This window comes from Macaca nemestrina, unplaced genomic scaffold (genome assembly GCF_043159975.1).
Source record: "Macaca nemestrina isolate mMacNem1 unplaced genomic scaffold, mMacNem.hap1 Scaffold_60, whole genome shotgun sequence".
NCBI classification, from domain to species: domain Eukaryota; kingdom Metazoa; phylum Chordata; class Mammalia; order Primates; family Cercopithecidae; genus Macaca; species Macaca nemestrina.
In genome coordinates, this window is record NW_027257767.1 from 128,469 (window position 1) to 143,512 (window position 15,044).

Consider the following 15,044-nt stretch of genomic DNA (forward strand, 5'->3'; position numbering starts at 1 on the left):
GCACAGAAGATGATAGAAAAATGTGGGAAAATTTGGAACTTCCTAGAGACTTGGAGGGCTCAGAAGACAGGAAGATGTGGGAAAGTTTGGAACATGCTAGAAACTTGTTGAATGCCTTTGGCCAACGTGCTGATAGTGATATGGATGATGAAGTCCAGGCTGAGGCGGTCTCAGATGGAGATGAGGAACTTGTTGGGAAATGGATTAAAGGTCATTTTTGCTATCCAAGGAGACTGGCAGATTTTTCCCCAGCCCTAAAGATCTGTGGAAGTTTGAACTTGAGAGAGATGATTTAAGGTATTTAGCAAAAGAAATGTCTGAGTGGCAAAGCATTTAAGAAGCAGAGCAGAAAAGTTGGAAAATATGCAGCCTGGTAATCTGACAGAGAAAGAAAACCCATTTTCTGGGAGAGAAATTGAAGCCTGCTGCAGAACTTTGCATAAGGAACCAGAAGCCAAATGTCAATCACCAAGATATTGGGGGAAATATCTCTAGGTTATGTCAGAGACCTTCACAGCAGCCCCTCCCTTTGCAGGCCCAGAGACCTACGAAGGAAAAATGGTTTCCTGGGCTGTGTCCAGGGCTGCCGCCCAACCTGCTGTGTGCAGCCTTGGGACTTGGTGCCCTGAGTTCCAGCTGCTCTAGCCATGGCTAAAAGGGGCCAAGGTACAGCTCAGGCCATTGCTTCAGGGGGTGCAAACCCCAAGCCTTGGCAGCTTCCACGTGCTGTTAGTGTTGCAGGCACACAGAAGACGACAATTCAGATTTGGGAAACTCCATCTAGGTTTCTGAGGATGTATGAAAATGCCTGCATGTTCAGGCAGGAGTCTGCTGCAGGGGTGGAGCCCTCATGGAGAACCTCTGCTAGGGCAGTGTGGAAGGGAAATGTGGGGTTGGAGCCCCCACACAGAGTCCCCACTGGGACACTGCCTAGTGGAGCTGTGAGAAGAGGGCTGCCATCCTCCAGACCCCAGAATGGCCGATTCAATGACATCTTGCAGTATGCACCTGAAAAAACCACAGGCACTCAACACCAGCCTGTGAAAACAGCCAGGAGTGGGGCTATACCCTGCAACGCCACAGGGATGGCGCTGCCTAAGGCCATGGGAGCCCACTTCTTGCATCAGCATAACCTGGATGTGAGACATGGAGTCAAAGGAGATCATATTGGAACTTTAAGATTTAATGATTGCCCTGTTGGGTTTTGAACTTGCGTGGGACCTGTGGCTCCCTTGTTTGGGCCAATTTTTCCCATTTGAAGTGGGTGTATTTAACCAATACCTGCACCCCCATTGTATTTAGGAAGTAACTAACATGCTTTTGATTTTACAGGCTCATAGGTGGAAGAGACTTGACTTGTCTCAGATGAGACTTTGGACTTGGACTTTTGAGTTAATTCTGGAATGAGTTAAGGCTTTGGGGGACCCGTTGGGAAGGTATGATTGTATTTTGAAATGTGAGGATATGAGATTTGGGAGGTACCAGTTGCAGAATGACATGTTTTGGCTGTGTTTCCACCACATCTCATCTTGAATTACAGTTCCCCATAATCTCCATGTTTCGAGGGAGGGACCTCGTGGGGGGTAATTAGATTAGGAGGGTGGTTCCTCCATGCTGTCTTCAAGATAGTGAGTCAATTCTCACAAGATCTGATGGTTTTATCAAGGGCATAACCCTTTGCTTGGCACACATTCTCTCTCCTGCCACTTTGTAAAGAGGTGTCATCCGCCAGGATTGTAAGTTGCCTGAGGCTCCCTCAGCCATGCTGAACTGTGAGTCAATTAAACTTCTTTCCTTTATAAATTAACCAGTCTCAGGTGTGTCTTTATTAGCAGCATGAGAATGGACTAATACACCACCCCGCTGCATCTTTGCTGATTTGGAGCTCTCAGTTGCAGAGCCTTGGAAAAACATGTGGAAGAATAGCCAGCTCTGCAGCTGGGGGGTGCTGGCCTTCTGCCCTGTCCCAGGTCTCTGAGGGCCCAGCTGAGCCCCAGGAAGCTTCAGCACCCAAAGTCTGTTGGTGGTGTGTCCATCCCTGCAGCCACCACCTCTGTCTTGGGCATGACCACCAGCCCAGTTCCTTCCTCCACCTCCCTCTGGAGTCCTGCAATCTCTGAGACTGGGGCCTTGGTAGCGTGCCACCTGGGGTCCAGGCAAGGAGGCCCTAATGAGCATCTAAAAGTCCAGGGTGCCCAGTTAAATTTGAACTCAGATGAACAAAGAATGTTTGGGTCTTAGTATGCCCCATGCAATATTTAGGACATATACACCCTAACAATTTAATCACTGTTGGTGTGTGAAATTCAGAAATAAATGGGCATCCTGTATTTTATCTGGCAAGCCTAGCAGACAATGTGTGTGGAAAAAAAATAAAAGAAGGCACCTGGGAACCAGCACAGGAGACTGATGGGCAGGAGCTGAGGATGGGTTTCACTCTGTGGGACTGCAGCAGCCAGGAGGCCTGGGCTGCCCACAGGGTCTTGCCTCAGAGCTCAGCCTAAAAACAGCTTTAATGACCTATGATTCACATACAGTACAGCTAACCCACTTGAAAGTTAAAATTCAATATATTTTTTAGCAAATTCACAGATATGTGCAACCATAAGCACAAACAGTTTTAGAACATTTTCATCATCTCAAAAAATAAAATCCCATATCCTTTCATTATCACCCGCATCCCTCCCATCCATCTGCCCCTGGTCACCACTGAGTGTCCCATCCCTCAGCCCCTGGCTTCACACTCTCTGTGGATCTGCCTGTTCTGGACATTTGACATAAATTGAATCACACTCTATGTGGCTTTTTAGGCCTGGCTTTGCTCTCGCCACATCATGTTTTCAAGGTCCAGCCCCATTGAAGTGGGTGTCAGTGCTTCATTCTGTGAAGGGAAAATAAATCTTGGGACACCAAAGTCACAGCCAAGGGAAAAGTCAAGCTGGGAACTGTGTCAGGCTAACCTGCCTCCCATTTAATTCTTAAATAAGATAGCTACAAAGATTTTTGAAAAGCTGCATACGTCATTAAAAAAAAAAACTTCTTTAAATAATTAAGGTTATCACATCTGTGAAATTTTCTGCGTGTTCTTTCGAAGTACTTGTGCCATTAAGTTACAGGGCTTTGACTCATGGGCCTAAAAATAACACAAGGTTCTGCTAAATATTAAATACTGACAGTAGTTAAGTCCTCACCTCAGACCTGGTAGAAGATGCCAACCAAAATAAAGTGCATTCGTGAGACACAGGGCCAGAAATTAAAACTTTTCAGCTCCTCAGTTCCCAGACACCATTACAGAAGAGTGGGCACGTGAGAGTGTAAGGGCTGATTTTGAGAAATAAATAAGTTTACTTTATAAATTAACCATTCATGTTGAAGGCACACTGAACAGCATGTGAGCCCCTGGGTCAAATTAACATGCTTTTCTTGGGACATTAATCCACTTGTTTTGTTTTGTTTAAACTTGTAAGTTCAGGGGTACGTGTTCAGGTTTGTTACATAGGTAAACCTGTGTCATGGTGGTTTGTGGTACAGATTGTTTTGTCACCCAGGAATTAAGCCTCGGACCCAGTAGTTATTTTCCCTGATCTTCTCCTTCCTCCCACCCTCCACCCCCTGATAGGCCCCAGTCTCTGACATTCCCCTCTATGTGTCCTTTGATACATTATAATATTCTGTGAAAACAGGTGCTTATTTTATTTACTCTCCTGTCTTCTACAATATGTAGCACAAGTTCTGTCTACAATAAATCTAAAATTATAAATAAAAATCTGACCTTGTGCCAAAAAATGTTATAACCTCACTATTTGTTTTCTCATATTATTCTACATCTTGCCTTTTTCAAGTATTCTGTATTTCATTTATTATACCTTTGCCATCACTTAAAACCACACATATCTAATACAGAGAGGGACAATGGCACTGTAAGTTACTTCAGAGTACAAGCAACAATTTCCTCATTTTTATGTCAGTAAATATTAAGACTAATTTGATAATAGAGTTAAATGTTATATCATCAATAATACAGTTTTTAATAGATCCACCCTGTAGCTTGTAGTGTAAAAAAGAAGAATCTATATGTGATTTCATTCTTAGAAAGATATGCAGGTAGACTCTTATGGGATTAACTGATGTTTTCAACAATCATTACATTAATAATTATTGTAATTATTATTATTACTATAATAATAATCTATGAAATGAATACTTCTCAGTTAAAAGAAGACAAATGACCTGACAATAAGGGCAGGTCCCTCAGCTGCTGATGACAAACACATCGTGGCATGCTCATAGGATGGAATATTTCTCAGCAATAACAAGCCAACAGAAGTATGACTGAGCATATATTGGGTGGCTAAAATCAGGGACTTCCCAGCATCCCAGATCTAGACCAAAAGTGATTCTTTCATTGTGTCTTTATGAGATTTTTAAAATTTGAGTATTTCCAAATCTAAGAAACCAGAGACTTTACCTACATGATCTTTAGGTGATCCAGTGTGGTGTGTGAAGAAACTGCCAATGGATTACTCATTGGTTCAGACATGGTTATTAGAAAAGTATGTAATTAATCCCCTTCCTGAACTGTCATTATGCCCCCTAGAAGGACAGGGAAAGATCTGTCTTGGAGTGTGAGGAAGAGGGAAGTTTTTCTAATTTCATTTTTGGGAAATACCACAGTGGAAACAGTTGTGTACAAAACTTTTCTACTGGTTATCCACATTTTCTTTGTCTACCTCAGGTTGAGGTACAGAGTGTTCCACATGTGATGAAGAACAGAAAGAAAAGACTCAACCACAAATGATAGTGTAGGTGAAACGTCATTTCTGCCTGCCTAAATGGTCCCTCTTGTTCAAGACATCCTTGGTTGTCTTATATGAGTTCACAGAGGGCTTTTTTCCCTTCTTCACATTTTATGACATTCTTGCTCCTTCTCTCCTTACTTGGGACACATGGTTCGATGTTTCTAAAGTGGCATGGTCTTCTACTTTCAAGCTGCTGGTTTTCATGGGAATGTCCCAAAACCCAGGGTGTCAGTTGACACCGGCATTTTTAGAACATCACCACCCTGGAAACTTGTCGCCTGTTCTGGAGTGGATCAAAGGACAATCTGAAGGACACATACACCAGCTTTGTTTCAATGATCCCTTTGTTCTTGATAGCATACATGTGCTTTCTGAGCATTGCTGTTTGGTGGGAGCCATTTTCTGGGGTAAGAGGTGACATGGCTCCCAGACAATGAAGAGTTTTAGTTGATGTTGCCAGCTTATGCCTTGATTGTGTCCATTCATTGCAACTGGAGAGACTGTTTAGCTAAGATCCCTTGGTTCATTCCATTGCCCTTGTGATCTGAGTCATGTATGAGACACAGGGTTGTCAGGTTCTTTTCTTTCATTGGTTCACCCATTCAACAGATCTTTTCAGGTTGTATTATGTTTCAGGCATTGTTCTAGCCTCCAGGAATAATAATTCTGTGGTATCATGGAAACACTTCTGCACTCATGGAGTCTATCTACATCTTTCATGGTGAATATGGTCCAGATACAAAGAAGACTGTATAACATTTACAGTTTTTATAAATAGTAATGGATAAAGTGTATCAGTAGGCAGGAGTGGTTGTAGATAGTGTGGACAGGCGATCCTCCACTGGGAGGGGAACATTTCAGTAAAAATAGATATACAGGAGCAAGTTGTGTGGCTATGTATATTTAGACAAAAAAAGCTTCCTAACTATATTATAATTTATTCATTCTACTTTTGACAAACATTTGGGTACATTCCCTGTTTTAGCCATTATAAATAAAGTTGCCATAATTATAAGGATACACTTATATGGTATATATATTTACAGGAACATTGCTTAGTCACAGGGAGAGCATCTGTTTGGCTTAAATAAATACTTAAATACAGTTTTTTCTAAATGAATGCAGACATTCACTATGTTTTGAGCATGCTCCAATTGCCCCACACATTCTTCCATAGCATAATTTGAAATAATTTTGTTGAGGTTCAATTTACATTATTTAAAATTCATCAAGTGTAAATGAATAATTTGTAAAATTTTACACATTATTATTTCAAAATATGTTACATGTGACTGTATAATCACTGCCACAGAAATGAAGTAGAGCATTTCCATTACCACGAAAAGTTCAGTCTGGTCCTTTTCATTTAATTCTCTCCTTGTACATGATGCTGTGACAAAATTATTCTATTTCAGTTACTATGTTTGCCTTTTGAAAAATTTTACATAATTGTGATGTTAACATTTATGTGGTCTTTTGTGTCTTATTCTACTAACTCATAATAATTCCTTTGGAATCATCCAAATTGTACATGTCAGTAATTTCTTACTTGTTATTTGCAGAGAAATAGTCCATCGTATGGGCACGCCACAATGTGTTTATGCATCAGCAGCTAATAGACCCTGCACATTAATGTTTGTCAGGTCATTTGTCTTCTTTTAACTGAGTTGTAGGAATTATGTATATACAAATCTGAATACCAACATTTATCAAATATATCTATTTCAATATTTCTCTCAGGCTATCGCTGTCAATTTATTTGTTAACAGTGTCTTATGAAGACTAGATTTATACATTTTATTTTATGTTTTCTGCATGTGTATCCTATCTAAGAAACTACTTCCTATCTCAGGATCACAATAAATTTCTCCTACGCTTTTTTCATACAAAATATGTAATTGTGTCTATTCCATTTAGATCTCAAATTCATTTGAAGTTAACTTTTTAGATGTACTTTGATGCATTAGTATTCATATATTTACATATGGGTATTCAATTTCTCCAAGAATATTTATGTAAGTATCCATTCTTTCCTTTGAATTGTCTTCATACATTCCTTGATAAAAAATTATATACGTATGTAAATATATTTATCTACATACACACATAACTTTGCATTTATATATGTGTGTGTGTGTATATATATTTGCCTGAGCTTTCTATATTATTACAATTATTTATAATTATTTCCTTAGGTAATAACACACTGTTGTAAATACTGTAGCTTTATAGTATTTATTTCAGATAATATGTCTGTAAATGTGACGGTTTTTCATTATTGTTTTCACTAATTTAGATTCTTTATATTTTCGAAGTACTTTAAAATTTGGCTTATCAAGTTTTACAAAGCTCTTTGCTGAAATTTTACTGAATTGTGTTGATGCTGTATATTGGGGAATATTTACATATTAATTATATTGAATACTCTGATATATGAACATGATGGCTCTATATTTGGGTATTCTGTAATTTTCCTCAGTACTTCCTTGAGGTTTTTCAGGGTAACATTCAATTTTCATTGCCGGTCTATAAAAATACACATTGACTTTTCATACATTTGGATTATATACTGTGGCTTCACTCAACTCATCTATTCAGTTTTAGTAATGATTTCTAGACATGTTTGGATTTTCCTGTTTTACAAATTATTGAGAGATTGAGAGATGGAAGGGGTTGGGGGTAGAGGGAGTCTGGTAAGATGGTGGAATAGTAGGTTCCTAGCCCTGATTCCCTCAAAGAAACATCTATTTGGCAACTACCCACAGGGAAGAATGCTTTTGTGAGAACTCCAAATACCAGTGTGAGATTGCAACACCCAAAAAGAGCTCAAAAGCAAACACAGACTCGTTAAAGAGGATAAGAGGAATGATTTTACTTTGTTTGCTTTACCATTTCCATATCCAGGACAATACTGTACTGAGAAGGATACCCTCAGTCCATTATTTTTCCACGGGGAGAAAAGTAGATCAAAGTGGATACTCAGCATCTACTTGGGGAGTACTTCCTGATGGGCACACTTCTGTTTTGCCTCAAAGTGAACATTGGAAGAATTTTAATACTTAGAGCTCTTGAAGATAACTGGGACCAAAGAAAGGGGGTGGAACACTCAGTGACTGATGCATGCAAATCTCAATGAGCCCCACAATGCTTCAAGTGACCTCACCCAGCAAAGCTACCAAATCAAGGGGAGTAAAACCAGCAGACATTTCTGACCATGAAACACAGCCAGTTGGCCAAATCCATCAACAGGCTCAACCACCTGACCGAACAAGAACACGAGGCCACACTTAATGGTGAAGGACTTTACCTGCTGAAGCCAACTGTAAAGACTAGAAAAAGTGACCACCTTCTCAAAAATATATATACCAGCCCAAGGATACAAGAACCATGAAGAATCAGGAAAACATGACCCAATTTAAATAAACCAATAAAGCTTCAGTAATGGACCCTAAAGAAATAGGAATTGACAAAGTGCCTTTAAAAATTGGAAGTAATTATTTTAGACAATAAGCTCAGTGAACTATATGAGAACACACATAGACAACTGAACAAAATTAGGAAAGCTATACATAAACAAAATCAGAAGTTATGCAAATAAATAGAAACCATAAAAATAAACACAGAAATGTTAATGCTGAAGAATATAATGACTAAACTGAAAAATTTAATAGAGTGTTTTAACAGCAGATTCAGTCATGAAGAGGAAATAGCAAAGTTGCAAATAGGTATCTTGAAAGTATCCAGTCAGAGGTGCAAAAAACAAAAAAAAATAGCAAAAGATAGAGTAAAAAAAATCTGTGAGGCTTATGAAACATTATCAAATAAAGCAATATATGCATTATGTGGAAACAAGAGATAAAACAGAGGCTGGACTAGAATGCCTACTGAGAAATACTGATTGTGAACTTGCTGAATTTGAGGTGGGAGGTGGACATCCAGTTTCATGAAGTTCAAGAGTCCTTAAGTAGGTTGAACGTGAAAAACTTCACAGCAAGATATATTCTAATAACATGGTCAAAAGTCAAAGAAAAACAGTGAATTTTAAAAGCAGCAACAGCAAATCAACTCATCACATAACTATTAGCGCAACTCTCAGAAGAAAGCTTTCAGGCCAGGGCAGAGTGGGATAATATATTCAAAGTATTGAAAGAAAAACTGCTATTTAAGAACACTTATATTTGCTAAAACTCTCCTTCAAAATAAAGGAAAGACAAAAATTTTCCTTTATCTTTCCTTTGACTTCAATTTATACTGCAAGGATACAGTAACCAAAACAGCATTTTGCTGGTATAAAAACAAACACATAGTCCAACAGAATAGAGAATCTAGAAATACAGCCGAACAATAACAACCTTTGACAAATCAGACAAAAACATACACACGTATAACAAATGGTGCTGGGAAAATTGGGTGGCCACATGTAGAAGAATGAAACTGTGTATCTCTCACCATATCTAAAGAGTAACTCCCAGTGGATTAGAGACTAAATCTAAGACCTGAAATTGTAAAATTCCGGAAGAAAAACCTAGTAAAAACAATAAACCACAAAGGAAACAGACATTATACAGAATGGGGAAAAGAATCCAAACTATATTTATGATTAAGCAGTAATATGCAGACTCTGCATGGAACCCAAAAAAATCAGCAAGAAAAAGAAATCTTATTAAAAAATGGGGAAACTGCCCTTTAACTTTGGCTTTTATTAAGAGGAAAGACTGAAAAGACATATTTTTATCAGTATTTAGATAAGGAAGAAATACAATTTTAATAAAAATCAATGCAAAATAATATATTTGAAGAATGTTGTGTCTACATATGCTTGTATACATACATGTATGTAGATACATACATACATAAACACATACAGTGGAATAATATTTAGTCACACAACAGAATAAAATACTGTCATTACTGTCAACACGGATGATCCTGGAGGGTATTATATTAAGTGAGATAAGCCAGGCACAGAAAGAAAAATACTACATTATCTTATTCATATGAGGGATCTAAACAAATTGGTCTCATAGAAGTAGAGAGCAGAATGGCGGTTACCAGAGGTTGGTGTTGTTAGAGAGGGGAACAGGATGTGGAGATGTTGGTCAGAGGACACATAATTACCATTAGATAGATAAGATAAATTTCAAGAAATCTATTGTCTAGCAAGGTGGCTATAGGTACTGATGATACATTGCATTCTAGAAAATTGCAACGAGAGTGGATAAGTGTTCTCACAACAAAAATGATAACTATGTTAGATAATGCGTTTGTTATTAGCTAGATTTAGGCTTAACCATTCAACAATCTACATGTGGAATGTTCAAAACATCATGGTATATGTAATAAAATCATCCAATGTCATCTTAAATTTTAAAAATTCAAAAAGCATGCTTAGAAAAATTATTATTCAAGCTAGCATTGAATATATAGCTAAATATCTTTAGGTGGTAAATACAATACAAATAATTTCAAAAGTAATAACAGAGATTTGATTACCAATAGTAGCTACATAAGAGTACACTTCAAGAAGCAAAAGTGTTTTCCTGTGTGAAGGTAAAATGAGAACAAAGGAGTGAGAGACATGCCTTGGGAATATCAAATCCTGGTGGACACTGAACTGAAGCAACCGCATAGTTTTTGCACCAGCGCAGAAGTGTGACATGATCTGACCTAGTATTGAGTTGCAATGAGACGTCAGGAGTCAAGGATGGAACCAGGTAGGGGGAGAGAGAGGATGGGGATTCAGATCAGGTGATACGCAGCCATGGGGGGTGAGAAGCAGCTGAATTCTTGTTTCTTAAATGTGGGGTCCACAGGATGTGGGTGTGAGAGGGTGAGGGTGGTAGCTTGGATAGCTAACTGGAAGGATGGAGGTGCTGTGGGCAGAGCAAGTCCAGGGAGAAGGATGCAATGTGAACAGTCTGTGTGCAACACTTAGAGCTTCCCCTCCAGCCCTGTGTCAGGAGGAGCTTGCCTCTATGCCTTTGCACATGCCAGCCTTGGGGCCCAGAAGGCTTCTCCTGCCCCGGCAGAAAAACTCCAACTGCCTTCTCAAGGGTCCCAGCTGTGACTCTGTCCCTGTACTCCCACCCCTATCTATCCCTCTTTGCTTCGTGCACATGCTGGACCTTATACATGTTGCACAGCCTTTACCTTATTGTGTCCCAGGAGGCGCCCCAGAAGTCAGGATGGAGTGCCACGAGTTCCTCAACCCGGTGTTCATCAGAATGCCTGCACCTCAGTGATCCCCACATGACAGGGGCTCACCCAGTGACTGGCTGGGGACCTGCTGGACCCCTAGCTCTGCTATTCACAGGTCCTGCCACCTTAGGCCACTCACCCCGCCCCCACGGACCTCAGTCTCTGCACCTGTCAAATGGGTGTGCTGTTTCTCCTCCCCACCTCTGAGGGTCCTGTGGGGACGGCTCCACGCCTAGGATCCCGAAAACCGCGAGCAGTGCGCCCTCTGCTGGGAGGTGACAGGGTCTTTGCCCACACCCTTTCCGGGCGCCAGTTGGCTTGGGGGAGGCAAAGCCAGAGGGAGGTTGAGGGGCTGCCGGCGTTTGTCCACTTCCTGGGTAGTGGACTCATTTTCCTGTTAATGGTCACTTTAACTATGGAAGAGGCCAGGGTAGACCATTTCACTGAGCACCTGCTAGTTTCTTGTTACTGATGTGTTACCCGCTATCACCCGTATTTGTTCAAGAGAAATAAGCGACTCAGGGCGCGGGGTGTGGGTCCTGGAGAGGAAAGGAAATGTGGGCCGGGCATGTACCGGTGAGGTAAGTAAGGGGGGGGTCTCAGGAATGGTTGAAGTCCTGACTGCCTACACTGCATACACTGTGGCTGGGGTTGAATTTGGCTCCGTCTCCGCTCAGTTGGGAAGGATCTTGACCAGACAGTGCCACCCGAGGGTTTTGATTCCTGGTCTATGAATGGGGGTGGCACCCCCAGCCCTCCCGTTGCTGGGCTGAAGGGCCCCCGCCTGTGGGGTGTGACAGCTTCTGCCCGCGGCCACCAGGGGGCGCGCCAGGCTGCCGCTGGCCGCAACACGGAGCCGCATTCCGGCAGCCCAGGCTCCAGCACCAGACAGGTTGAGATTTCTGTGGGTCTCCGTCGCCTTTTCGCGGGGCAGGGGTGAGCGGAACCTTGCCTGCCAGGCTCAGAAGCCACAGGAGCTGGAGCCTGAGGAGGTGCTGGGACCCTGTCCAGCGCTGACCGGCCTGGCAGCGGGTCCCAGTGCGACCCGTGAGGGGAGGGTGCTTGGGCTCCTGGTGGTCAGTGGCACCTGCTTCCTGGGCCACTGATTCTGGCGAGTGCTGGGGGCGCCGCGGGGAGGCGTCGCGGAGCTGCCAGGACCCGGGGTGGGGAGGGCCCTGCTGGTCGCTGAGGGATCTCAGGCGCCCAAGTGGATCTCCTGCAAGCTTCGACTCTGCCACCCGCCACTTGCACTCCCGGGTTTTCTTTCCAGAGCTGGAGGAATTGATCCCAGCTCTGTTGAACTCCGAGACGGTTCTTCTTCGTGATACGGAAAAACCAGGAAAAGGGGAATTGGGTGTGCAACAGACTCCGAGTGAATTCGAATCCTTTCACTCCGGATTCTGTTGGGGACATGGGGATGATTCTTGTGGTGAAGACATGGAAGCCAATGCTCAGGAGCTGGGAGACGAAACGTGGCCTGCTGAAAGTACTGCAGTGACTGAGAGCAACGCGAGGTTTCGGCGCACAGCAGTTTCAGGAGCTGCAGAAAATTGCTCTGGAGGCTTTGGTTCTGTGTTTACTGTGTGAAGAGGCAGGTTGGATACATTAGGTGATCAGAAAAGCCTTAGGCCCACTCTGCAGTGCGCAAAGCGCTCAGAGGAGCACAGGCTCTACTGCAGTACCTGGACGGCTTCCTCACGCAGTTCTGTATTTCTCTGCCTGGGCAGAAGATGGTGCTATGCTTATACAGGATGAATATTGTCATGCTGGGAGTTTAGCTGATGCTGAAGTGAAAACTGCAGAATCATGAGTTAACTTTAAAGATGCAAAGTTGAAGGGTCTTCTTCTGCAAGGCACCTTGGGCTTGAGCTACATTCATTCAATGTCTTTGGTTCCCAGGTATACAAAATCTAGTAGTGTTTTTATATCTGGAGTCTCAATCCCAGATGCTGCCTCTGAAGAAGATGAAGATGACCGGGGATCCAACAAAATGATGGTAAACACAGGCGATCTTGGACATGTAAGAAGGATCTCTAGTCCACAGGTTGAAGAGGGCGACAGTCGCTTTCTTGCAAATGAAGTTTTACAGGAGGATTACACCGAAAGAGATATTTTTTCGCTTGCCCTCACAGTGGTATGTGCTGCTGGTGCTGAACCTCCTCCAAGAAATGGAGATCAGTGCATGAATTCACACAGGCTAGGTTACCTTGATACCACAAGTGTGTAAAATACAGTGTGTAAAAGAAATCTTTGCAAATGGAATCGTTTGGAATACTGAGCCTGTGCTACCATGGAATTCTGAATGTATCCGTATGACGTCTTTCGAGGCCTAAAACCTGAATCTTTTTAGGGTAAATCCCTTCAAATGCATGCAGGCTGCAAATCAAAAGCAAGCAGTAGCTTCAAGCATGGGCGAGTTGGTAAGACTTTCGCAGGATGCATAAAGCGCAGAGGCCAGGAGGGGTTGGGACTGCATTGGAAAGCATGTCAAGTTAAGGGCTGGAAAGAATTCTCTGGGCAGGGAGGAGTCTGCAGTCACATTGATCAGGCAGGGTCACCAGGGGTGGCAAGAAGAAGGGCTCAGAAGAGGCGGTTCCAGGGGGAGGCACACGAGGTGGCTAGCAGGCGGCGGGGTAGACACGGAAACATTGACGAGGTGGGCCCTGCAGAACTCAGGGTCTTGCATCACTCTCTGGGCTCAGGGCGAGAGGAGGGGAGGAAGCGCCTCGAGCCCAGGCCCGCATTCCAGCCCAGTTAGGACTGCAGTCTTGTTTCCTGCCTCTGAGCATAATCTGACACTGTTTGCGGAGGGCGAGGCCAAACCCTGATTCTCCGGAATGAGGGCTCCCTTGATGCTTAATCAGAGAAGGTCTGATCCGGCTCGGGTAATCTCTGGGTCCCAGGTATCAAGCGCCCACCCTCTAGAAGGCTTCCTCCGCAGCGCTCAGGTGCGCAGGGCTGCAGATGGACACTGCGCCGCTGAGCTCAGGGTCTGAGCCTGGAGGAGTGAACAAATAGTGAGACAGGCCAAGTAGGGACACGCTGCCGCAGTGCACAACCTCCAGCTGGAAGCCCGGGCCCCGCTTTGTGCCCTTATCTTCCGTGTACGTAGGTTCCTCCACACCTCAAGGCACCGACTCAGCAGACAGCACCGCCCTGGGTCTCTGGCCAGGACTGCAACCTGCCCTCTCGCCCCGACGCCGGCGCTGCTGCTCCTCCATCCCTGGGTGGCCCACGCGCAGGAGGACCAGGGCGGCAACACCAGGGAGCTGTTTCTCTCTTTCACTTCCAAGGAGGATGGCCAGGCCGATGTGGCCTAGCATGTGGCTACCGCCATCTGCCAGCGTTGCACCACGGTTCGGGGAGAACGGAGACGACCTTCCTTTGGGGGTCGCCCTGGGGCTTGCGGTTGCACTGTGCAGTGGGAAGATTAGCGGGGGTGGGAGACTGGGAGGCACAGGCTGGGTGAGCAGAGCGCGCTGGTATTGCCCGGTCCTATTTCAGACGCTTGGCGCCACCTCAGCACAATGGATGAGAAAATCAGTAGCTGGAGCGCACTCAGGCGCCAGGCAGAGAAGTTGGCTCTTACTGTGCCTTATGACTTGTTGGGGAAATCTGGGCAGTGGATGGTGTGTGGTGGGGTCCTGGAGAGATGGCACCACCTGAGACGGGTGGGATGGGAGGGATGCAGAGGACAGGGACGGGAGGCCATTTCTTCACACCACAGAATTCACACTCCAGTGCTTCATCTTTCTGAGTAGAAGAAAATAATGAACTAATGGGGAAGGGGCCGAGTTATTCTCCAGGCCCAGTGGTGTCCTCCGGGGCTCCATCGGGTTGGGGAGCTTGCTGCTCCAGAACAGAGGATGGCCTGCCTGTTAGCGAGAACCCCAGAAGCTGTGCCGGGCTCCACAACCCACTTGGCGCTGCTGAGGGTGCTGGTTAGGGTTTCCTAAGTAACTCACAAGCTCCTGGCCCTGGGGTGGCGGGAGTTCCTGCCTGGGGTTGGGGATAGGGAGGTGGGCACTGGTTTCCTCCAACTCTAAC

At 43.9% G+C, this 15,044-nt stretch overlaps 1 pseudogene; it reads left to right on the forward strand.

The window, feature by feature from the left end:
* Positions 1-1,085: 1,085 nt before the first annotated feature.
* LOC139361553 (wee1-like protein kinase pseudogene) lies at positions 1,086-13,224 on the forward strand (annotated as a pseudogene).
* Positions 13,225-15,044: the final 1,820 nt, after the last annotated feature.